At 51.4% G+C, this 26168-nt stretch overlaps 1 protein-coding gene across 2 annotated transcripts in view; it reads right to left on the bottom strand.

Annotated features, from left to right (window-relative positions):
* DLGAP4 (DLG associated protein 4) overlaps nucleotides 1-26168 on the bottom strand; it is a 332898-nt gene that overhangs the window by 273096 nt on the left and 33634 nt on the right. The gene's annotated exons all lie outside the window — the stretch shown is intronic.

Here is a 26168-nt window from a genome sequence, read left to right as displayed (position 1 = left end):
GTTGGAAGGGATCTCAGGGGGTCATCTAGTCCAACCCCCTGCTCAAAGCAGGACTAATCCCCAATTTTTGCCCCAGATCCCTGAATAGCCCCCTCAAAGATTGAACTCACAACCCTGGGTTTAGCAAGCCAATGCTCAAACCACTGAGCTATCCCTCCCCCCAGACACCCCTCCCAAGCAGAATAGTTTAAATGGAGACTCCCCCTGTGAGAGTTTCATTGGTTAAGTCTCTTACAGCATATCAATTAGACATTAGCCTCTCAAGTCCAACACTGGTTTCCCAGAGCCCTCCTTCTAGGGGCGGGGAGGGGGAATTTAGGCTAGCTATAATCATCACTCATCTATTCTGGGCGAGCTCCTGTTAACTCTGTCTTTCCCCCTTGCAAGCTGTCTGTCCCACTCTCTCTCCTCCTCTGTCTCCCAGGAGGCTTCTCTTTAATCTCCCGGGCAGGGCTGATTTAGCCACCTATTGCTATGGAGCACTGATTTTCCCCACCTGGGGAGGAGAGCCAACTGAGCCACAGGTGGGGCAGGGCCCATCACCCCTTAAAGGGACCAGTCATCTTCTGACACTTCCCTTTGCCTCCCAGCTGGTGCCTAGCCCCATAGCTTTAGTTCTTGCTCTTGGAATCAGAGTGCCTTCTTCACCACCTCCTGCTTTGCCGAAGCAGCAAGAAGTGATGGGAAGCAGGAGAGCTTCTCTTCCCAGGATGGCTGGTTGACACAGCAGCTCCTCGGTTTTCCATCGCGAAGGCTAAGGCTCCCCTGGCCCGCACGCCCTGGTGTTTTATGAAGAGCCTTTGCAGCTAGATCCCCACAATATGGGGCGGCGTTCTAAGCACCCCAGTGCACAGGCACAGCCTGAGACCAAGGCAAGGAGCAACATGCTCAGCCTGAGTCTAGGCTCCCAAACCCCAGCTTCTCTAAGGAGAAACCTCACTGCCCCACTGCAGCAAACCCTACCCTCCTCCCCTCATACCCCATCTAGCCAGCTCTCTGTCACCTCCCCCCAGGACTGTGCTTGCCCCCTCATTATTATGCCCTGTCTGTAGTGAGGTATAATCCAGAGGCCTCAAGCATGGTAGGAAGCACTGTACTGACACTCACTGAGAGACAGTCCCTGCCCCAAAGGGCTTACAGGCTAAACAGACTATCCTACTTCCCCAAACTCCATCAGCCCCAGGCCTCCCTCTCCTGGGACCGTCACCTACAGGGCTCCAGCTTGGCCAGGAGCACTAGAAAAAACAAATGGCTCTAGTTCTCTGGACAAATACTAATTCCTCATGAGCAAGGCAAGGTACTGGGGCCCCATCCAGCTCTGGTTCAGTGGAGTTACTCCCACTTTGGCCGAAACCGACCCCCTTCCTTATTTGCCTGTGAAGTTCCCAGGCCCCTAAATGACACTGTATCAATCCTCATGGGAATAAGAGCAAGGAGATTGCTGCCTCGGAGAATAGCACCCTGGAAGGAGTAGGAGGGGTTCCAAAAGGATCTGAAATATGCCCCCACCTCAGAGAGTGCATGGGAGATGGACACACAAAAAACTATCAGCCCCCTTCTGCTTCCACTGGCCCTCCCAGCTCACGCTATGAACACCCGTTCGCTTCTTTCCTATGCATTCAATAAGCCTCTTATACCACGCCCACATTAGAAAGAGCAAAGTACATAGACACAGACCTGCCCTGCTGCAATTTAACCTGTGCTGAGTTTTCAAGACCAAATGTTGCAAATGGGGCAGGAGCAGCCAACCATAGCTAATCTAGTCCCAGCCTCTCCCAGCAGGCATTGCTGTGGGGATTAGTGCAAGAGCACTGGTTGGGGAAGACTTGTGATCTGAGATGCAGGAGCACCAGCTCCTGGCACCTGTAAGCTGCCTCTTTTCAAGTACCAATCCTGCTCCTGGAGCCTCTGGTGAATCCACTGGAACGGTAAAGAGACTGGATCCCCATTCAGTGTGTTCTGTGAAGCCTCGGCATCTCACAGTGGAAGGCTCAAAGCCGAGCATGGAGACGGGGTGTCTTTTCTGTCAGAGCATCTCATTGCAAGGAGTGCAGGGTAAGAAGGGCTGGTTCTGAGATCGGCTCTTTTATTCCACAAGGGATGCCTTGTCCTGTTCACCACCCCTGCCTCCACATCACCTAGCATGTCTCCTTGTAGGACAATGCTGTCGTTACATTGCTTTTTCCACACCAAGGGCCCCATCTCTCCCCCCAAAGTCAGTGACAAGCTTCCACTACCTCCCTTGGGAGCAGGACTGCGTCCCTACCAGCCTCTACCCTGAGCCAACAACAGACACGCTCCTCAGCCGTCACTTAGGGGTTGATTCTGCAGGGCATGGGGGGCCCTGATCCCCTATGAGTCAAGGGCTCTTAGCACCATGCAGGACTGGGCCTTGAGGGGCAGACTGACTCTGGGTTACATACATGTAAATCATAGAAGATTAGGGTTGGAAGAGACCTCAGGAGGTTCTAGTCCAACCCCCTGCTCAAAGCAGGACCAATCCCAACTAAATCATCCCAGCCAGGGCTTTGTCAAGCGGGCCTTAAAAACCTCTAAGGATAGAGGTTCCACCACCTCCCTAGGTAACCCATTCCAGTGCTTCACCACCCTCCTAGTGAAATAGTGTTTCCTAATATCCAACCTAGACCTCCCCCACTGCAACCTCAGACCATTGCTCCTTGTTCTGCGGCCGCAGCAGCACTGTGAGGTGGGCAGTGTAGTTACACTTTATCGCCAGGGGACAGCTCTCCCAGCGATCAAAAATAACCATCCCAAACGAGGGGTGGTAGCTTTATCGCCAGGAGCGCGGCTCCCCTCACTAAAGCGCTGTCTATACTGGGGCTTTTCAGTGCCAACATTTTGTCGCTCGGGGGGGTGGTTTATTCACACCCCTCACCAACGATAGTTTTAGCGCTGAAAGTGGCAGTGTAGACATTGCCTAAACAAGCCCAGTTCCCTCAGTCTCTCCTGGAAAGCCATGTGCCCCAGCCCCCTAATCATTTCCGTTGCCCTCCGCTGGACTCTCTCCGATTTGTCCACATCCCTTCTGTAGTTCCCCAAAACTGCACGCAATACTCCAGATGTGGCCTCACCAGTGCCGAATAGAGGGGAATAATCACTTCCCTCGATCTGCTGGCAAGGCTCCTACTAATGCGGCCCAATAGGCCGTTAGCCTTCTTGGCAATGAGGATACACTGCTGACTCATATCCAGCTTCTTGTCCACTGTAATCCCCAGGTCCTTTTCTGCAAAACTGCCGCTTAGCCAGTCGGTCCCCAGCCTGTAGCGGTGCATGGGATTCTTCCATCCTAAGTGCTCTGCACTTGTCAAACCTCATCAGATTTCTTTTAGCCCAATCCTCCAATTTGTCTAGGTCACTCTGGACCCTAACCCTACCCTCCAGGGTATCTACCTCTCCCCCCAGCTTAGTATCATTTGCGAACTTACTAAGGGTGCAATCCATCCCATCATCCAGATCATTAATGAAAATGTTGAACAAAACCAGCCCTAGGACTGACTTCTGGGGCACTCCGCTTGATACCGGCTGCCAACTAGACACTGAGTCGTTGATCACTACCCTTGCAGGTGTAATGCTGACAGACCCCAGACGTCGGCGGGTGGGATCAAAGCTGGGACCTTTGGAGATTAGTGCAGGAGCCTCTACCGCATGAACTAAAAGCTAACTGGCTGTAAAGCAGACTCATTTAGCTCTCTCTCTCTTTAAGTGGTCTTGGTGCCACTAGATGGGACAGACCACCACACCCAGAAGATGTGTGGGTTACAGAGCAGCCTGGCATGGTACTGCAGGTGCGCCCCACCTTCATCTTCCCCTATGGGGGCAGCAGTAGGTCCACTTTAGCAGCCTAGAGCCAGGAGCAGCCAACACAGACTAACAAAACAGCATGTCCCTTGTTCAATAAGATTTCAGGACAGGAGCAAGCACAATAAACAGCTCACAAGGGCCTCACCTCAGGACCCTGCTTCACAACTTAAAGCCCACAAAGTGAGCCTCTGGTTAGGCTGGTCTGGAGCCTGAGATGAACCAACCATTACTTACTGCCACCTACAGAGCTTCGACTCCCACTTCTCTTTTGCTCGGCTGCCTGTAGCTGTTTACGTAGCCCAGCTGTAGGGAGGGTGGCACCTCCTTGATTACATCCCAGGCTGATCCAGTTGCCTTTAAAGGTGTAGTACGCTCCTTTGCAACAGGTGTAAACCACTGAAATCATTTGGGTTACCCCAGTGTAACCGAGATCAAAATCTGGGCTTAGGCCTGGCCTGCTGCCATGGAAGCCAATGGAAATTTTTGCCAGCATCCTCAGTGGGAGCAGGGCCAGGCTCTTAGGGTCTGTCTACACTGTACTTAGACATCCACGGCTGGCCCGGGATCTAAGGGGCTGTTTAATTGTGGTGTGGCCATTAGGCTCAGTCGCATCCCAAGCTCTGGGATCCTCCTATCTTGCAGGGTCCTACAGCCCGGCCTCCAGCCCGAGCCTGGTCGTCTATACCACAGTTAAACAGCCCCTTAGCCCGAGCCCCGTGAGCCCAAGTCATCTGTCCCGGGCCAGCCACGGGTGTCTAACTGCAGTGGAGGCATACTCTTAGTTTCTGTTTTCAGCCTGTAGCTTAGGACTTAGTGCTCCAGAGAAACCCAAGCCTGAGAAACCTCAGAACTTACCCTTCCTCCCCACTGTCCTTCTGACAGTTCTCAATAAGGTGTTGCCTCTGGATCTGTCCCAGTGAGGGCTGCAGTGGGCTCAGAGGATATAGGATGACTTTACAGCTTGGACTATGATACAGGCTGCTCCTTTACCAAACACAGGCTGAACCAGATTCCACATCACATGGTCAGGGGAAGTCAGGCTGGAATTTACCCAGCATGGCCCTCACCAGCAAAACACCTGAACTGGGTCCAGGCGTCACAAAAACGTAAGCTGCTTGGCACATGCAGGAGGAAGACAAGAGCCAGGGCTGAATGGTGGGGCCTTCCTGGGGAGGAAATGAGTGATCTTCCGGAACGCTGTGTTATTCAGTGAAGTTGCCAGGCCCAGCGGACTCCTCAGTGCCAATCTTTCTTTCGCACTCCAGTGATGAATGGAAGGTCCTGCAGCTTGGGCGAGTAACTGAGGAAAGAGTATTTGTAAAGCAGGAGACAGCTGGATTCAAACAGGGAGACCCACAAAGCAGATGAAAAGGGAATCACTGGTGATGGATGAGAAAGTGGCACTGTCATAAGGTGCCCCCCACCTGGAGTGCTCTCCTGTGGCAGGCTGGGGCACGCCAGGTGTGCCAGCCTCACTATCCCTCCTTCAGAGCCCCCGGAAATAGTCCAGTCTTTTGAGTACAAATGGCTTTTGTGGCTTAATTTATTACAAAAGAAAGCCCTGGGCACATAGACCATAACAAAGCAAGTGCCACAACTATAGGTCAGACAGTAGATCAAGTAGAGCCCAGGTTCACCCTGCCCCACTCTCTGGTACGACTCCGGCGCCCCTTGCCCTGCCCTGCCTCTCCGGTATGGCTCCGGCACCCCTCAACCCCACCCCACCTCTCCGGTATGGCTCCGGCACCCCTCAACCTCCCCCAGGTATGATTCCAGCGCCCCTTGCCCCACCCCACCTCTCCAGTGTGGCTCCAGCACCCTCAACCTCACCCCACCCCCAGCTCTCCGGTATGGATCCAGCACCCCTTGACCCTGCCCCGCCTCTCCAGTACAGCTCTGGCACACCTCAACCCCACCCCACCTCTCTGGTATGGATCTGGTACACCTTGACCCCACCCCACCTCTCCAGTATGGCTCTGGCACCCCTCGACCCTGCTCCGCCTTTCTGGTACGGCTCCGCCACCCCTCAACCCCACCCTGCCTCTCCAGCATGGCTCTGGCACACCTCGACCCCACCCCACCTCTCTGGAATGGCTCCGGCACCCCTCAACCCTGCCCCGCCTGGCCGGTCTGTGGATCTGGTTTGTGCACTGCATGTTTCCAAGCCCACACATGGGCATCACACTGGATTATAAACCTGATTTTACAATGGCTGGATCCAGGTCTCACAGCTGTACTAATGTGTCCACACTGAACTGCACGGACCTTCTGACTTGGGTCTGCAGCTTGATCTGCATCCACACTACAAAATGACAGGGTTTGGACCAAAGTCGCAGTGGGACTTGGGCTCTGACCCCACCCCTGCTCTCGAGTGCTTGCTGACCAGAGTTGGACTGATTTGTGTATGGACAGAAGGGGAGCTTGGGCTCAAACCTGAATCAGAGCCCAGGCTTAGGGTTCGTCAAAAGAAACCCCCAAACCAATCCCCCTCTCCTCCCCTTCAGCAGCAAATTTCAGAGCCCAGGTCAACTGACTTGGGCTTGCACTACAGGGCTAGAAATAGCCGTGTAGGGTAGGCCCTTCCCCCCGTGCTTAGGCCAAGACTTAGTGCGGTCCAGTTTCAACCGAAACTCAGTCCCAGATGGCTCCCTTTCCTCCTACATTTCTGTCCCCCTGCTTTCATCTGGGACAGGAGACTGATCTTCCTTTCAAACCCCAGTGAGAGAGGCTAGGGAAGGAAAAGAAATCAGTGCTTTGACGAGGGCACACGATCTCATCACACTGGACAAGTGGAGTCCCAGCCCGTGAGGAGAGAACGGCAATAAGCCAAGGCCTTTCTAAGAAGCCGTCTCTGCTTCACAAGCATGATCCATGTAAGGCTCCCAAGTGACGGTCACACCTCAAGCACGCCACAGCCCTATCCCAGGCAGGAGTCTGCAACAGGCCCCCAAACCATTCAGCCTTCGCCGAAACAGCCTCACCTTCCCTGTGTCTCACAAACGGCCATTTCCATACTGCAGATCTGAACTGGATCGAACACCTAACCCCCCCGCCCCCCTCCCAAAAGCTCCTCTAGCTCAACAGAAGCTAAACTAGGATGGCATTGGGCCTTCAAGGCCCTGTGCATGGATGTTACGAGGGTTATTTAGCATTCCCAGAAGAATGGTGTCTGGGTAGGAGGAGCTCTGAAGTGACACAGCTGCTGGTTAGGGTCAAGCTCTGTGCAGCAGGATCCATGGCCCAGAGAACCAGTGCCAGGACTCGGACTCTGAGCTACTGAGCACAGCACAAACTGTGTGTGTTGGTGCAGGAGTCAGGATCCGTGCCACAGCACTAGTGCCTGGATTTGGACTCCCAGCATCTGAGTGCCCCACGATCCACCCACTGGAGCACTCGTGCCAGGATCCTCTCACCGGCACTCCTTACTCAGGCAAATCTCTCATTGATTTCAAGTGGCATTTTGCCCGTGTAAGGAATCCAGGATCAATTCCCTCCATTTCACTGCAGTGCGATCCACCCAGCAGGACACGACGTGCCGGGATTCAGCCCGCCAGCCAGCCTCCTAATGCAGTAGCAGCCGCTCCAGGAGAGACCGTTTGTGCTTAGTCTGACCAGCTGCTTGCTCCTTGCTGTAGCCGATGTTTGATTGTGCCTTCCACCAGGCAGCTAGCTGCTGACACAGCAAGCTGCAGTGCCTGAGTGTGCCCATTGCAGCACTCCATCGAATAACGGCCAGCACTTGCAGCGAGACAGGAAGTAAGGAGGGGGATGGCAATACGGGCAGCGCCAGAGAGGAACACGACAATCAAAGATTTAAAACAACAGTATGGTTAATTGGGTAAAAACACAGCGGGTTGGATCCTGCTTTCATCCACGCTAGCGTAAATCCAGAGTGGCCCTACTGAAGTCAATGGAAATGCTCCTGGTTGTGCCAGTGTAACTGAGAACAGAATTTGGCCCCCTAGCTCTCCAGCTGCTACTGGGCTGGAGTGGGTGACTAGAGCTCGTCCCATGCTGCTAGCCCAGCATCCCCTGCTGCCTACAGGAAGGCTGGACCGCTGCTGGAGTCTCCTTGGCTTGTGGATCACACCCGACTGTAGTGGTCACTTTCCCTGGAGCAGGGAGGGACAGATCCCCCAGGCGGTGGAAGGAGTGGGATGCTGAGGAGATGTTGGGAGTCACTGCAGGAGTTGCAATTGGGGCAGGATTTCGGGATCAAGTCAGTGCCTAGATACCCCAGGGATGGGAGCACAAAGATTAGAACAGATTAATTAGATCAGATGATGCTAGACTGGACTGAGTAGGCAGGCAGTCATGCTAGCCTAGGCTCGATGGGACTAGATTAGAGGAGGACTAGAGTTAGACAGGGTTAAACAGCTAAAGGAGGTGAGAGCAAACGGGGGATTTGCCATGCTAGGATTTGGCTTGGCAGGATTTTCTCCTAGTCAGGCTGGATCTGCCTGCCCTCTCGCTCAGCGCCCTCCCAACAAAACCACTCAGCAATTAAGCCCCAGCATGAGAAGACCTAGGCAAACACACACCTGTCTCTGCTCTACCAAGAATGGCCCCAGCAGGGCAGGGTACAGCAAAGATGTGATGAACAGATGGGGGAGAGTGGCTTCGAAAGAAAAGAACATCAACTAAAAACAAAAATCACCAGCAAGAACCAAAGGTCTCTCTGGGCAGATGGAATCTGCTCCTCCTTCCCCTCAGGCCAAGACAGAAAGATCCCATCTCTGCAAGGCAATGGTCCCAAGATGCTTCTGCCCTCAGGAAACCAACATGCAAAACCCAGGAGGGAGAGAGGTGCTAAAGCCCCCAAACTGTGGCTGTGAGCTAAGCTGTGATTTGCGAAGGGGCATAAGGGAGGTGCCCAAATCCCACCAAAATGCTGTGGGACTTGGGCACCTAATTCCCCCAGGCACCTTTGAACAACCCAGCTTAAAGACCTTCTCCTTAGCAAATCAAACCAAGCACTGTGCTCGGGAGCATGGTGAGCCAGGGAGCTGCATCCAGCAATTGAAGGGGGGATGCATCTTTCCTTCCTCAGCCTCCTCTCAATCCCCGCCCGCTCACCTCCTGTGCGTTCCCTTCCCCCAGCAGAGCAGGGAAATCCCAGCCCAGCCGCTATTATGGAAGTTGTACAAATGAAGGCCCCAACACCACCAGATGCAGCGCTCCCTCAACCCCCCTTGAAGTCAGTGGGAGATGAAAGAGCTCAGCATCTCAGACTCTGGGGACTATATTATGGTCCCACCGTCTGGGACATGAGTGTTCAGAACATCACAAAAAGAAAAGGAGTACTTGTGGCACCTTAGAGACTAACCAATTTATTTGAGCATGAGCTGCTCAAATAAATTGGTTAGTCTCTAAGGTGCCACAAGTACTCCTTTTCTTTTTGCGAATACAGACTAACACGGCTGTTCCTCTGAAACAGAACATCACAGTTATTGTGCGATCAAGGTCCCTGGTCAAATCCAGGCCTTACTGCAAATGCAGGGGAAATTTCCTTTCAACTGACACCTTACGTGACTTTCATCTCCCAATGGCCCAGGGAGAATTCAGGTCTGATGGCTCATATTCCTCGGTATAATTTTCTTTCTCCAGTGGAAAGATGAAACACACCTGATTGTACTTTTCCCCCAGGGCTCTGGGGACATTGCGAACCATGACAGCAAACCTGGTGGCGGTTCTCTGTGTTGCAGACCCTGAGAAGGAAGTACAGCTTCCAGGGAAGATAGAAATGAACAAAAGGCACGCTCTTCACTGGATAAATCTTGATAGATCCCTTGTTGATGGACAAGGACTTACTTTCCCACAGATATTTGGGTCTTAACCAGGCAGAATATATTAGGTTCCCATGAGAAAGCAGGCACAGCAGAATTCCTTTAAGCTAAACCACATTCACAACAGATTCAGAGTTCTTTAGGGCAGGGACTCGCTTTTTGTTCTGTGTTTGCAGAGCACCTGCCCAATGGATTCCTGCTCCAGCTGGATTCCAGGTCCAAGGTGCTATGCTAATATAGATAGCTAGATAGATAGATGTTCCTGCAGAAATAAGTTAATGTATAGATACTGATGCGTTCTACTAATTGATTTCACCCTTGAACATCAAAATTCTAGCAAATCAACCAACATGCATCTCTCAGTTTGCCTGTATGTTACCAGCAGGTGGATCATTAACATGCTCATCATTACTAAGGTCCATCAGCAAATCTGAATCCTTATTTCACATCCAAGGGGAAAACTACCTTTTGTGGCATATGGTACTGCCTTCACCTCCTAACAGTCCAGGAGGCATTCAAGTCCAGCTGTTCGTATGTTCAGAATGCCCAAATTAGACACACAGATAGATCGGGGGAGAGAGAGAGAGCTGGAAACATGTGGACAAGGAGGAATGCTGCAAAGCAGCTGTTGTGAGAGCGCGCTGTGGGTTCCTGCCATTATTTGGATGTTTTACCAGACTGTTTCCTCCATCTGCTGAACCTGGCAAATTTATTTTAGTACTTTGTTCAGATCAACTCTTCCTCTTGCATATAATGGGAGCACTGGGCTGAAGCAATCACAGTCCATCTACTGAGAAACCTGGGAACAATGGGGAATGAGGGGGGGGCTTCAAACCCAAGGAGACATTGGGGATTTGCAGTTGCCCTGGGGAGCTGAAGGAAACCATTTTAATGGTGAACCCTCCTTTCAACCCCCCACCCCAACTGTTTGAGATTCCAAATCATGAACAGAAAAGGAGGCCAGAACCTCATCTGGTGTAAACTGACACTGACCTCAGTGAGCTGTGCTGATCTGCACCCCACTCATTACAAATGGGTATAGTTTAAATCCAAGTCGTTTAAAAGCAATTCCCCCTTCACCCACCTAATTCATCATACTGGGAAAAAATGTTTTTAGGCAAATGTTGCCTTTTTGTGAAATGTCTGAAATACTGGTATTTTTTTCATCCTTGCAACAACTAGTGACCCCCCCCTCACCCTCCTGCAAAGGTTTTTCACTCTTGGGATGTCAGGGACATACCAAATATACTTTCAGCCAAGGCTTCCCACCAGCAAATTTCTGACAGGGAGGGCAGAGCCTCCCTGACTAGCCAAAAGGTCTGATGGAGTGAGCAGAGAGGTCTAGGAGACAAAGCAGCCTGAACTCTGTTCCCACAGCTTGGGTTTAACAGCAGTTTCTACTTATATGTCTCACATTACTGGGAAACTGAGGCATGGAGAGGCTAAATGACTTGGATGAAGGACTAGGCAACAGCAGATATAAGGTTCTAATCCTGGGACAAATGTCTAGGTCTCCAAAATTTGACAAAACCCCACCCCACCTGTGTTTGCATGGACACCCGAACCAGGGAGGGAACTTGCATCCTTTTATTTCATCACCGAGAATCACAGACCCAATGAGAGAGAAAGAAGGGGATAAGCTGCAGCCGCTGCTGTTCTTCCTTCAGCTGTTAGAATGAGACACATCGGGGGACCAGGGGGGTTCAACAAAACAGGAATCGCTGGCAGAGGGCAAAGAACAGACCATATGGCTGAGCAGACAGCTGCACATACAGAGAGGTTTGTACCTTCATGCCATCACCGGGAGCTGAGAGGGAGAGTTTGTCACAGTGATGACCCAGACTTATCCCTGCTCCCTGCCATAACACTCTGGAACTTCATGGCTCATGCACCCCGGAGCTCTGGGTCCCCCGATGTTTGGAGGGAACTTGCATCGGATTGGCAGCAGCTACCAGCACCAGAGCCATGGTAAGCTCCCTGTCGGCCACTCAGCTGCCTGGCAGCAGCTCAGCTGGCTCCTCCACCATGCTGACCATTCGGCCTCCAGCCACAAGTGGGGACAGCTGGGTGGAGAAGGCTCAGCTGCAAGCAGTTGGCACAGTGGAGGCAGATGAGGAGGAGGGCTGGCCTTTCCCTCTGCATCAGCTCCTGTGGGGGGCTGATGGGTGGGAGAGAATAGAAGGTGCATGGGGAACAAAAAAGGGGAACAGCCGAGTCCCCACAAACCCTCAGCAACCCTCCCACGAGGGGACGGAAGAAAAGGCAGCCCAGGGACCAGTGACAGAGACCTGCTGTGGGGAGAGGAAGGCAGGGCCAATCCCCCCCACAGAGGAGGGAAGAAAGGGAGAACCCTACTGAAGGGAGAGAGCAAGGGGCCCCGCCAGGTGGGGGAAATGGAGGACGAGAGCCTGGGTACCCGAAGGTGCTGAAGAGAAGAGCTGGGAGAGGCCCATGGAAGGTGTTGGAATACAAACAGTGTATGCAGAGGAGAGGGCTCCTCATTAGCATTTGGGGGCAGGGCTTGAAAAGAGTGTACGTTCATTGTAGGTAGGGCACTGGCTGAGGACTTCAGAGACCTGACTTCTAGCCCCAGTTCTGCCACTATCCTGCTGGGTGACCTGGGGCAAGTCCCTGGTAGCTTCCATTCCCCATGCGTACCGTGGGGATAACACAGGGGTGGGCAAACTTTTTGGGCCGAGGACCACATCTGGGTGGGGAAATTGTATGCAGGGCTGGGGCAGGGGGTTGGGGTGCGGGAGGGGTTGTGGTGTGCAGGAACGGGCTCAGGGTAAGGGATTGTGGCAGAGAAGGGGTGTGGGGTGTATGACGGGGCTCAGGGAAGGGGGTTGGGGTGCACGGGAGTGCAGGGTGCAGCAGGGGGCTCAGAGCAGGGGGTTGGAGTGCAGGCAGGGAGCTCAGAGCAGGGGGTTGGGGGGCGGGGTGTAGGAGGGGGGCGGGCTCCAGCCCGGCACTGCTTACCTAAAGCAGCTCCGGGGTGGCAGTCACGCACACCAGGGCCAAGGTAGCTCCTGCGGGGGATGGGGGGCACAGGGCTCCGCGTGCTGCCCTTGCCACACCTCCAGGTACCTCCCCCAAAGCTTCCATTGGCCACGGTTCCCCATTCCCGGCCAATGGGAGCTGTGGGGGGTGGTGCCTGAAGCAAAGGCAACGCACGGAGCCCTCTGCCCCCCCCACTCCGTGCTGCAGGGACGTGGTGCTGGCCACTTCTGAGAGCTGCGCAGGGCCTGCGGCACCAGGGGGGCAATCCCACAGGCCAGATCCAAAGCCCTGAGGGGCTGGATCCGGCCCGTGGGCTGTAGTTTGCCCACCACAGGGATAACAGCACTGCCCTACCTCCCGGGGGGGCTGGGAGGCACTCCAATTCTACGGTAATGGGGAGTCTCGTAGGTAGATTCTCATGCCTTAGACATGTTCCCTCCAGGGCAGGGCTTGAGGCATGCTGACAGGGTGAGGGTGGCACACACTTGCACAGCCAGGGTTGTGTACAGAGGCCAAGGCTCCCTAAGGCTGGCAGCATGTCAGCTCTACGTTAACTTTTTTAAAAGATAGTTTTGAGAAGAACAAAATGGAGCTATCGACGCCTCTGGGTCTCCCGAACAGTGGTAACAGGTGCAGAAGCCTTCCTAGGGTAACCAGACAGCAAGTGTGAAAAATCAGGACGGGGGTGGGGGGTAATAGGAGCCTATATAAGAAAAAGAAATCGGGACTGTCCCTATAAAATTAGGACATCTGGTCACCCTAAACCTTCCCTATATTCACACACAGGTTTCAGCTTGTTGCATGGGATTGCCCTTCTCGTCCCTCTCAGGGCTCTCTGTTCTTGCTCACTCTGCTGTATTTACAAGTGAATTTTCAGAGGCAGGGTTTGTAGGCAGCAAAGCGGGGGGCTCAGGGCAGGGAGTTGGGGAGCGGGGAATGGATGCAACCAGGATACACTGCATTGGCACTTCTAGGCCCAGATCTTCGACTGGTGTAAACTGCAATGGCGCGATGCTGACTCACACACCTGGGGACCTAGCCCCTGACTGGGGTCCTGGTGAAACCATTGGAAAAGTCCAACACTACCCCCCAAGAGGAGAATCTGAACCAGGGAACAAAATAGTCTAGGGGGCTCAAATATTGCCCTGACCCAGATAGCACCATTCAAGGTTAGAACTAAGGGGAGTGGAGTGACCTGGCTTTGAGGTCTGCACTCAAATCCCCAGAGTTGATGAGGACCAGACCTCAGGTTTCAGGGATTTCCAGGGATTTCCACATTGTTATGCAAAAAAAAAAAAGAGGAGGATTTCGCAGATCTAAGCCTCCTCGGGATTGCCATAGAAACGTCACTGGAAAGAGTTTTGTCCTTCCACGAGGAATGTCTCCCCGTCTTGAGAGGCAATTTAAAGTGATGGATCATGTCCCCAGCTGATGGGATTTGTAACATATCAAAGCGTCTCCTTATGGTTCATCCCCGGTGCTGATCTGCATGAAGGAGCAGGGGCTGCGGCTCTGGTCCCTGATCGCACAGCGCAGTGCGAGGCTGAAATCGACAATGTACTGGCCATGAGTAACAGCCACCTCCCCCACCTTCTCCACACTGGCTGTTACCATCCTGACACCCTAACACAATTTCCTCAGTGCACCTCAATCCTGCCCTTTAGCACCCCTGCTAAACTGCTGCTTCCAGCAGCTCTGCCAATGGACCCCATTTTGACCCACAACCTCCTCTCCTATTCCAGTCCTTCCCAACCCTCACCTACTGCCAGCTAGGCTGATGCACCTCATCCCAGGCCTGCAGCATGCCGGGTCTCAGGTGCATACACAGCGCAAACCTTTTGATGTCCACTGAGGATCAGGGAGAAGCCACTAGACTCTCTTCACCTGGGATGAGTGAGGACGTGAGCTGAGGTCTCCAGACTTTCAAAGGAAATAAAAGTCCAGGGTGCGAATGGCCCCTTGCTCCTGGCACTGCTCTTTGAAGCACCTGCTTTGTGCTTTCTGGCCCTTATGCCTCACCTGGACGTTCTGGGCAACTTTGGTTCCATTTGTTTCTCAAAGCGTCTCAGTCTCCAAAGCCACAGAGGGTGCACATGGAAGGCTATCCTGCCTCGGTACCCAGTGCTTCGCGCTTAGCATATGGCTGCAGCTGGTTAGCATGTGGCTGCACCATCCTGCTGGGTTTGCTGTTCAGTTCACCCTCAGCGGGGCACCCGTGTGTAAACGCACTGGAAATCAAGGGAAGTGCTGCTTGGGTATTTGCTGAATCTGGCTCCGTTCGCCTTGCCCCTGCTCAAGCTAAAACTGGGACTTTGGGGTTTCCTTTGTAGCTGGGAAATCATTGGTGATTATTATTAATTATCTTATATTTAAAGGCCTAAAGAAATACTTGCTAATCAGCCCCCACCTCACCGCATCTGAGACAGGCACCTAAGTATTAGGAACTCAATGTTACAAATGGGGAAAAGAGACCCAACTGGCCAGTTCCCCCAGGAGTTCCTGACTCCCAGCCTTTTACTCATACGGTGAGATCACAACTCCTCCCAGTGTCCATCAGCCCTGACCTGGAATCAAGACTGCTTCCCTCTCCTCTAGCCCACAGAGAAACTCCCTTTCATCCTGCACCACAAAGCCCATATCCAGGGTTGATTTAAATGGGCCACCCACTCATTGGTGCCAGGGGTGGGGGCTTCCGTGTTTCCTTAACCCTAAGCCCAGATGCAGTCAAGCTTTGTGTGAAATGGGTAGAAAGGTTTTTTCCCCCCACCGGCTAGATCTAAACTCTCCAAGGTTCTCCCCTTGTCACTCATGCACAGTTTTCATTTAAAAAAAAATGCAAGGAGAGGTTATCTTGCTCTCAATTTAATAAAGGAGGGGACATGAAAAGGCCACGAGACAATTTGATTCTGTGGCTTCCCAGCATAATTTCAATCTCTGCTCTCTGTCCTCATTTCCTATTCTCCTTCCCAGGAGGTGTTTGAAAATCTTCAATAATAGCCTTTCCTTTCTGAACAGCCGACAGTGTCCTTTCTTCCCTACATAGAAAGAGAAATGTCCCATTTTCCTTTTGATGTCAAGATAAAATATTACACACACACACACACACAGAGCCAGCTCTCTATCCCAGATCTGGTATTTTAGGAAGAAAAATGAAAAGCTATAATATATTCTAAATCAATTCCTCACACAAGTGACCATTTCCCCTTTAAATGGGAATGTTTAGTCCTCTTCCCCTTTAGTGGGAAATTCCTCCTCACCCTTTCATTCATTGCTTTGGTTTCCTTCCCCACAATTATAGCTCTCCAGGGTTGCATAAACCTGTGATCTTAGCCGGAGGAAGGCCCGAAGCTGAGTGGTCTCCTCACCTCAAGATCACGGGCTGCCAACCCTTCTGCTTAGCTACTAGATGTGGCTATAAGGGGTGAAGGGGACTTCAACAGCTGGATCAAAGGTTCTGGAACTGATATCCCTGGATCATGGGTGCTCTAGGGAGAGCTGTCTGCTCACATGGTGCCGGCTCCTTCCTCCTTATTTCCAATTCCAGCAGCTAGATCACATTAAAAGACACTAAAACAGACTACATCTGAAGATCTGGCACAACACATTACCAATGTGGAATGTTGACCAATGAGGGGTTAAAGTCAGGAAACATGGGAAGGAAGGAGCTACTCACAGCTCTTCTTAAAGCTGAGCTTCCCTTCCCCCTGGATTGGTGCTGCTGAATATGGAGAGCTCCCCCGCCTAGTTGCTCCTACAATCAGCACAGCGGATTGGTTAGTTACCCCGAGATCCACCCCTGCCTGGTGTGCTGAGAGCTCCCCCTCTCTTTTCAGTCTGTTTTAACCCCTGAGAATAATAAACCACCCTCTTGGACGGCCTTCCCCAATGGCTTAACTTTTCTTAAACAAAGTAACAATTCCTAAGGAATGACAGAAATCAGAACAGTGACTCTGTTCTACTGACTTCCGGAAGCTGCTTTCTTTGTCTGAGCACCGCTGGCTTTCGGGTCTTCTGCACAGTGATGTGTCCCAGATGACGGCATACAGGCAAAAACAAATCAATGGTTGCAACATTTTATCATGTTTATGCTGTTCCCAGATTCTAGCCAATAGGAACCAAGCAACTGTCATGGTCGCCAGGTCTGCTCATCCATGAACACGGGCCATCCCTCTTTTTGTTAGAGGATTAACACACTAAGCAAAGCACACAGCTACTATGACTTTGGAAATGCCTGTAGCCCCAATGCCTAGATGTGATGCCCGTCTGTCTCCTTACAGGATTCCTTACCAGCCTGTGATCACTGGACATAGAAAACCAAACCACGTTAGTTGCTTCCTCTGACTTAGACATGAAGGGAATAGCAGAACTAGGAAAGGGTGGGATGGTTAATTGTCCTCTTAAATTTTATGCCTTTGTGCTTTTGGGTTATTGACCCGTACTGATATAGGTCGTCTTCAGGGAAGTAACAAAGCCATCTAGCAACTGTCACAATTCAAGTGAGGTGGTCAGGATGGAGTGAGTGGTTGAATCTTTCTCCCTTTCCTGGCCACATTAGCAAAGCTGGACATGTAAAAAAACCTGGAGAGTGGAAGCTTGTGTCTTTGTCTGCTTTGGTCTCATTAGAAGCCCAGTTGTTTCCTGCAATACAGATGTGAATTCAAGGGAGCTTTTCAATTGCAGGCTCAGCAGCAGTTTCGCAGGATCCCTGCACACCTGTGGAGTTCTGACCCAGACCCCACCACATGTGGCTTGGTCTACAAATAGGAACCATTTTCAACTCACTGAGCTGCTGTGGGGTCTGGCCACCAGAGACACTGGCACAGATGCCCAGGAGCGGGAGTGAAATTGATTAATATTGGTTTCTAATTCTGTACCACAAGGCCTTGCCATTCCCAGTCCCTTCATCCTCTCCTTGAACCATGAAAGCCTCCTTCTAGCTCATTCCCTTGACTCCTTTTGATCTCTCCCTCCTTCCTTCCGCACCCCATTCCGGGCTTTTAAGAAGACAGGGTCGTCTTGTGGTTATCATGGGTATAGTATCATAAGGCAGCCATCCAGGAGCACTCTCCAGTGGTAGACCATAGCAAGACAAGTGTGCATGCCTCAGTTTCCCCTTTCTTCTGCCCACTAAAGGAACATAGTCCCTCAGAATCTGATACAAAGCCCTCCTCTCGGCATAATTTATTCACCTATTCAGTACTTCCTCCAAGCCTTGTAATAAGATCATTTTCCAGTCACCACAATAAACAAACACACAGCAGGTTTTTCTCATTCCCCTCTCCCGGGACAGCACCAACAAGTCACCCACGTGAGAGTCAGAAGCAGCACTTGGATCCCACTTCCTTTAGCCCTTGCCCCAGGCCTCTCGCCTGAGAGTGACCAGTCTTCCCAAGGCTCTGCACTCAGGTCATCAACCCGAGGGTTCCCCCTTCTGCTATGTTCCACTCCTACGGGCCTCCCTGCCTGTGAGTCCTACCCCTGATCAGGGGACCCCCCCTTCTTGTTTCTGGGCTCAGCCCCCCTGAGCAAGCTGGATCTTCCCTTCCTCCTCTGGACCACTGCCCAACCCTTCCGCTCCTCAGGGGTCTCCAGCTTTGGTCAGTTCTCACGAGCAGCTTTCCTCCAAGCTCCTCCTCTCTTTCCAAACTCAGCTTTCCCACGCAGCTCCTGGTTACGTCCCGTTCCCCTGGGTTTCAGACAGCTCGCACCTGCCCCGCTGACTCACCAGGTCTTCCTCTGTCTCCTCGCACACCACAGGTGTTGTGGACCTTGCTGCCTCTTAAAAGGGACAGGTCCACCATGTGACCTATAGGGACCCAGGATTCATTCATTCCTGACTCTGCCGATAGTTTGCTGTTGGACCTTGGGCTGGCTACATAGGCCCAAGGTTTTCAAAAGTGGCTTTAATCTTGGGCATGTCACATTTGGGATGCCCATTTTGAGAGAGCAAGCTGTCTCAAAGCGGGCACTCAAAATTACAGGCCATTTTTTGAAAATCTTACCCACAACGTCCCTGTGCCTCAGTTTCCTCACATTAGCAACGAGGGAACATTTTTTGGTAACAATCCCTTTGTGTAGACAAAGCTGGAAAGGGTGAGATGTAATTCTTAACAGTGTAGAGGGAGAGGGGGAGCCTTTTAATCCAGCCAGGTGATGTCGCTTCCTGTGTGCGTGTCAGAGCATACAACTGATGGGGTCATTTTAAATCAACCTGCTAGGGTAACTCCTGGGAGCTGCAGCAAGGGATTATCCCAGGTACAGCATGGGGCGGGGGGGGGGTAGGAAAAGAGATCAGCAGAGGGAATACCATGTGGCAGATCTCTTTCTTTCCAGCCTTCAGAGAACATGACCTCTAGAGACACCCAGGGATGGATGAACTCTCACAGCCAATGGGCTTGTATGTCATATTGATCATGGGTGAGATTTTCAAAAGTGCCAGTGGGACTTAGGAATATAAATCCCACTGATATGGCATCCGTCCTCCTAAGTTACTTAGGCACATTTGAAAATCCCCCCCTCTATCTTCATCCGTTCCTTTGTACCTAAGCTTCCTGCCAGCATTACCAAACCTGTAGGGCTGATTTGCAAGAATCCATTTTCTGTACATCCTCTTTATTTTAAGATTTCCTCTGCTTTGCACCTCGCAATCAGTGGGAGGGACCGGGAGTGCCAGATCTATCATCCTCTCGGACACTATAGTATGCTAAGTCTCTCTCGGCCTCCCTCACAAAAACACAAACCCTGCTCAGCACGGACTGAGCTCTCTGGCTCTTCATTAGCTCGAACGCTGAGGAAATTGTTTGTCCTAAGGAGTTTAAGTTCAAGAGAAGCCAGGGAATTTGGTCTGCTGTGGTGTAATCATGTGTGATGCAGTGGTTGGGGTGTATGTACGTATGGTATTATCCTTTCTCTAAGTAAGGGATCTGCTATTAGTACTAGCAGCTAGGATATAGGGTACTTGTTTAGCTCAGGAGGTAAAGGCCTGTGTTTGAAGTGCTGTATAAAGCAGGGCTCTAGTTCTGGACACCTATCTATCATCCATCTATGCCCCCCCAATCACCCTAGTATCTGAGCACCTCAGAACCTTTACTGTATTGATATTGTGGCAAATTGCCGGCACTACTATGATGGGTCTCACGCTTTCTCTTCTTGGGGTGGGGGGGGAGGTTTGAGGGCACCGTTTCTTGCCCCTGAACTGGGGTATTAACTGCCCCACTAGTGTCCTCGAGGAGGGGAGTGGAGAGGGAGGGACCCGGGCCCGCCCTCTCCTCCGGGTCCCAGCCCAGGAGCCCTAGGAATAGCGGTAAACCACTTGAACTAGCGGTTCCTTCCCCTGGGCTACTTCCCTCTCCTACCCTTCAGCTTGTGGGGCTTCCTGCCCTCCCTCTGCACAAACCAGGTATCCCTTTACCAGGTGTCCCTTTATCTTGGTCTTCTTAGCTCACCACAGCACTTCTCCAAACACTCCTCTGCTCCCCTCCAAACTGATTTCTGCTCTAACACCAATCCACTCTGCTTCAACTCCACCTCTTGTGATTGAAGCAGGGGGGTTTTATCAGGTGACTGGCTTCAGGTGCTCTAATTGGCTTTAGGTGCTTTAATTAGAATTTACTGTAGTATCTGGCTGATGAATCTTGCCCATATGCTCAGGGTTTAGCTGATCGCCATATTTGGGGTCGGGAAGGAATTTTCCTCCAGGGCAGATTGGAAGGCCCTGGAGGTTTTTCGCCTTCCTCTGTAGCATGGGGCACGGGTCACTTGCTGGAGGATTCTCTGCTCCTTGAGGTCTTCAAACTACAATTTGAGGACTTCAATAGCACAGATATAGGTGTGAGGTCTTTTTTAGGAGTGGTGGGTGAAATTCTATGGCCTGCATTGTGCAGGAGGTCAGACTAGATGATCATAATGGTCCCTTCTGACCTAAATATCTATGAATCTATGAATCTATGAATTAATCTATAGCAAACTTTCTTCCCGCTATAGGGAATAAGGCTCCCTTCTAACACTCTCCGGCTGCCCTCTGGCCATGCTGTATCACTTAACTAACAATGCCCCTGTAAGGTAGGGCAATGCTACTATCCGCATCATACAGAGGGGGAACTGAGGGGCAAAGTGACTTGCCCAAGTCACACAGGAAATCTGTGGTGGAGCAGAAAATTGATCCCGGGTCTTCCAAGACCTACATTATGCCCTAACCACTGACGCCCCTTCCTCTCCCAACCATCTGTATGATTTAGACTCGCAATTGTGTCTGCTACCTGCCACAAGGCCTAAGCATAACCCATTGCTTTATCTACATAAGAAAGTTGCATCAGTTTAACTTAAATCACTTCAGGTAAAATGACACTAAACCCTGTGTGGACACGCTTGTTTTTGTTTAAGAGTAGCTTATTTTGGTTTAGCTTAAATCCATAAGGAATCAACTTAAGCGAACTCAGTGTAGGATGCTAATAAGCTGAAAAGTGTCCACACTGATTTGGGCACTGGTTTGCCTAAACCAGTTTCAAACCCACTTCATCAAGAAACCTTATGCTCAGATAAAATTTGTTAGTCTCTAAGGTGCCACAAGGACTCCTCCTTGTTTTTGGTGATACAGACTAACATGGCTACCATTCTGAAACCAGTTTCTACCCATGATTCTTGTCAGACCAGTGCAAAGTCTGCATGTAGCCAGGCCTTACACGTCCATCTGTGGTTTCAGGCTGTCACAAGGGTAAGCGTTGAAGGGCGAGTGGGCAAGGTGCGGGGGAAGGGTGAAGCCAGTGACAGCAAGGCCTTTTGTCTCTCGAATACCTCTCAAGCTCTCTCTCACCCCGGCTTTCTGATTCACCGCTCAAGTACCGCGCAGTGGGCTAACAGCCCAGGCTGTGCCAGGTGGAGGGGAAGGTGGGTGTGACAGGAGTGACACACCACAGCTTGTAATCATGCTCAGCGAAGAGGAACGAGTCAGGCAGCCTGCTGGGAACTAGCGAGTGAGTTATTCCCCACTGCGCTACGCTGATTAGGGGAGCCAGAGTTCACATGAAACACCTGCCCACCGATCGCTGACGGGCCCCCTGGCTGGCCAGGTTCAGCAGAGAAGCTGAGCGGTGAATGAAATATCCTTTTGGCGGCAGGGGTGATCTCCCCAGGTCAGGGCTGAGGCTCCCTCGCGGGATGAAGTGGGAAAGCTTGCCCTGGCGGAGCCCCCGTTCCAGCCTGCAGGGTGTGACTCTGAAATCTTTCCTTGACTCAATGGGCGACATGTGCTCTTCTCCACCGCCCCTACAAAAGGGGATGGCCTGGGCGCGAGGGTTTGTGTGCAGGGGCTCTTGAGGGATGAGCAAACCTCCAGAGGGTCAGAGTTTTAGTCTGACAGCACTGGAGATGAAAGCCCTCAATTTGTCCATGGAACAGGTATGGTACAGGGCAGGAACAGCGCATGCAGTTCTCCCACCAGAGTGGCTCATTCCTCCTCCAGAGGGGCAACTCTCTGGCTGAGAAGGGACTTTCTTCTCCCCTGTCCATTCAGTCCCAAGCCCCTCCACTGAGAGTGCCTTCAGCAGCGGGGGTAACTGTGATGGGGATACCTGTCTCCTGGGAACTGGATGGAAACCACCAGACTCATTCCACATAAGATACTCACAGCAATACAATCTCTAGTCACTACCAGTCGAGGCTGGCTTTGAACTAGCAGTGACAGTCTTTGGGAGTCCATTTTTAGCCCCTGGGCCATCCATCCCCTCAAGACTCAAGTCCTTATTAATCCAGAGCTTCCACTGACTTCAGTTGAGCCAGGATTTCCTCCTAGGTCTCCTGCCTCTCCTGTTCCCTTCCCAGGCCCTCCTGCTGCTGCTCCTCCATGCCTCTGTGTTCTTTTTCCACTTATTCATTTCCTGATGCCCGAAGGAAAAGCTCCTCTGGGTTCCTGGCTTCTTTGGTCTGCAGGGAGTTTGTTTTCTCGGCTCTCATTTTTCTACTCCCTTTTCTTTTTAAAAGAAATGAAAGCAGTCGCTCCCCTGAGTCTGGGCAGGCCTAAGCCACACGCAGCTCAGCATACTGTGCAGTGTTTAACTGACCAGGAGGGTGCGTATTCTATGGAGACTGTGGGATGGGAAGTGGTGCTTTCTTCACACGCTTTGTATACCATACTGTCAACTCCCTCTAACTGCATCTGCTGGCTGAGTGTCCAGACCGCGTGTGGCAACATGTCCACCACAGGAGATTACGGAGATCCCGTTTGCAAGAAGCAATGGCTCAACCTGAGTGTGAGAACACTGCAGGTTGCTAGTCCAGTCTTCACATAAAGGACACGGCCTACTGCAGCTCTGATGCAGGAACTGGCAAGCACTGCAGCAGTCCACTGATCTCCAGCGGAGGAGCCCCTCAGAAGTATCAAGGGGGCTGTCAGGGTTTTGTGGTGGCAGAGAAGTTGGACACCATAGTTCCCGTGCCCAGGATCAGAGCTTTGCAGCAGGCCTGTCTGGAATGCAAAGTACTGCAGGGAACTGCTCACCACCCTCTGGAGAGATCAGGAACAGCTCAGATTGGATGAAAGAAGAATATTAATGGAAATCTGGGCGAAAGGATGAGTTTATTTAAGCCAGAGTAGCTAAGAGCCCTTGAAACTCTGCTCAGTCATTAACTGGTGAGTAAAGAGCTCTGAATGAGTCACTGATGCTATTATAAACCATTTATTTTAAAGGTTGGAGAAATGCAATTGAAAAGTGAAGTGTTCCTTGAAGTCACTGATAGTTGCTCCTCCTCTGCATCAAGATCCTTTCCCTGGGAGGTCGCAAAGGACTCAGTTCTTGAACCTCGGCTCTTTCCATCTCCCTTCTCCCTGCTGGTCATCGCGCCTCTCCTTGTAACCTTAGCTCCTTCTTCTGTGCTAATGAACTCCACTGTCCATGTTCTTCTCCTCTGATGTCTCCTCTCTGTCCACTCTCTCTGCCTTGCAGAACTTGAAACTTCACCTACTCTTCTTTCAGGCACAGCTGAAGTTGAGGTTTCATTTATAAACAGTTTATAAAGGGTTAATGGATTTTGTAATAAACAGTTCATCTATTGTTATAGAGTGCAACAGGTCATTAAGTTGCTTATAACCCAGCCTTATAACCATCTATATCATGTACCAGCCGTGTCTGTAACATGCTTAGAACTGGCCAAAACATGGGGAAGTCAGACTTTTGGAATTGAATTGGTTTCATTCTGGTTTGGGGATGGGGCAGCATGGGGACCAAGCTCGCCCAGGGGTCTGGAAGCTCTGGGGTCCCCAGCCCTGGGGACAGTCCACAAGGTGGAGCTGCCTTGAAGCTGTGGACCCTGGGAACCTGCCCCAGAAACTCTGTTGGAAAATTCCCAACCCGCTCTACTTGTACCATCTGTATAATCATCCGTTAACCCTTTGTAAGCCTTTCTAAATGGCACCTGAATGCAAAGTGTGACTCTACCTTCAGGTAAATGTCAGACAGAAGAGCCTCCGTAGACACAGCTCCTCTATTTTCCACCCATGTCAAAGTTTTCACTTACCCCCCATCCATGAGCTTGGTTTGACCCTCGACACTGAACTGTCCCTGTCCACCCATGTCTCTTACTTCAGCAGATCTGCCTGGCCCCACCTCCCAACACCATCCAGGTTGCCAGTGACTCAGTGCCCCCTCTGCTCAAGTCCTCACCATCCCTTTAGCTCCCCACATCTTGACAGCTGCAACCCCTTCATGACGGCCCCCCTGGGCCCCAGCTCTCCATTCTCCAGCTCGTGCAGAATCCCTGCTTGCCAACCTTCTCACACATCCTTCGCCCCGGCCCAGCTCTTTGGAGCAGGGTCTGTCTCTTCTAAGTGTATGGACAGCACCTAGCATAATGGGGCCCTGATCCCGACTGGGTCCTTCAGCTGTTCCCGCAAAGCAAAATAAATAATAATAATCCTCAGACAACGTCACTAGCTCCCCAGCCATTTCAGAATCCAGGTCAGAATCGCCCTGCTTAGGTGAAGTCCAGACTCTGTTGAAGTCAATGGGAGTTTTCCTTCTGACATCAATGGAACCAGAATTTCATCCTTTATTTTTAAGAGCATCTCTCCCACTGTTTATCTGGCAATAGTCCCTCCTCACTCAGTGTGGGAGGCTTCTGCACAGCACCTGCAATCTGAAGTGTGCCTCAGGGGTGGGGGCCTCAGGGTGGAAGAGGCAGAGTGGAGGCAGAAGGAGGTGGGCTTACGGGGAAGAGGTGGAATGGGGAGGGGCCATAGGCAGAACAGTGGCGGGGCTGTGGGGAAGGTGCAGAATGGGATGGGGTCAGGGGCTGGGCCATGGGCAGAAGGGGCAGGGGGCTAGCCTCCCCAATGGGAAGCTTCACCCACCACCCCTGGTAAGCACCATGTCTGGTAAGTGTTTGCAGGATCAGATCTTGAAGTTGTATCACATTACACTACTGTTAAACCTTGCCTGGCAGGTAACATCCAGAGAACCCCAGTTCCTGAGTTCCCTGGAGCTGTCTGCCTGCAGTGTCCAGTCCCTCTCACTGGACGCTCACAGAAATTATTACGTTCGCTGCCTCCAAAGGGACAGAGCACAGCTCAGCGTGTTACGTTAGCTGAAGACTCAACACTTCACTTTACTACACAGCACTAAGCTGGTTTTGTAATTAAAACAAAAATAAGTTCATTAACAAAGACCAGTGATATAAAGCAAGAATAAGAGAGACAGTTATGGTTATAAATAAAACACATCAATACACAATAGTCTAGTGTTTAAAACTTAATTTTAGCAAATTTTAATTGCCTAAGCAATTTTCTTAATTACATCAAGTTATCAGCATCCCCAGTCCTCCAGACTGGGAGATCCAACTTTCACAGGGTGCTGTACCCTGTGTGGGTACATCTATACTGCAATGAGATTCCCATGGGTGGCCCATGCCAGCTGACTCAGGCTCACAGGGCTCGGGCTAAGCAACTGTCTAACTGTGGTGTAGACATTTGGGCCCAGGCTGCCACCTAAGCTGCGGGACCTTCCCCGCTCACAGAGCCCAGGCTCCATCCCAAGCCTGAACATCTACACCACAATTAAACAGCCCCTGAGCCCGAGCCCAAGCCCCGCAAACCTGAGTCAGCTGGCATGGGCCAGTCATGGTTTTTAATTGCAGAGTAGATATACCCTAAGTCTCCTCAGTGATGGATAACTAGAATGCTTTTTGCTCCCCTTATATTACGCACTGTCCATTGTCTCTGCCTCTAGAGCCACAAAGAACTTCCTGGGGTGCAGATTCTGTCCCCCAGCATGATTCTTAAATGATCTTCTCCCCTGCATGTTTAGCTTGATGACTTTGTTTACCTTATAGGTAAATATCCTTCCATTGTCCTCTGCCAGTACAAAGTCGGTCAGACAGGTAAATACACATTCCTTTGTCTCGGGCAGGCTGGGTTTTATGCTTTGCCTCCCAAACATATTTTACAAACCCATAACTTTTTGTACACCACCCAGCACAAACCTCATAACTCTTTGTACACCACCCGTACAGATGTCACGTCATGATTTTTGGGATCAGTGTGTCTTCGGTTTACATATGGTACCTTACGTG

The sequence above is a fragment of the Lepidochelys kempii genome, chromosome 13, assembly GCF_965140285.1.
Source record: "Lepidochelys kempii isolate rLepKem1 chromosome 13, rLepKem1.hap1, whole genome shotgun sequence".
Taxonomy (NCBI): Eukaryota; Metazoa; Chordata; order Testudines; family Cheloniidae; genus Lepidochelys; species Lepidochelys kempii.
The sequence above is the reverse complement of the archived record's forward strand: the minus strand, read 5'-3'. Positions and strand labels throughout refer to the sequence as shown.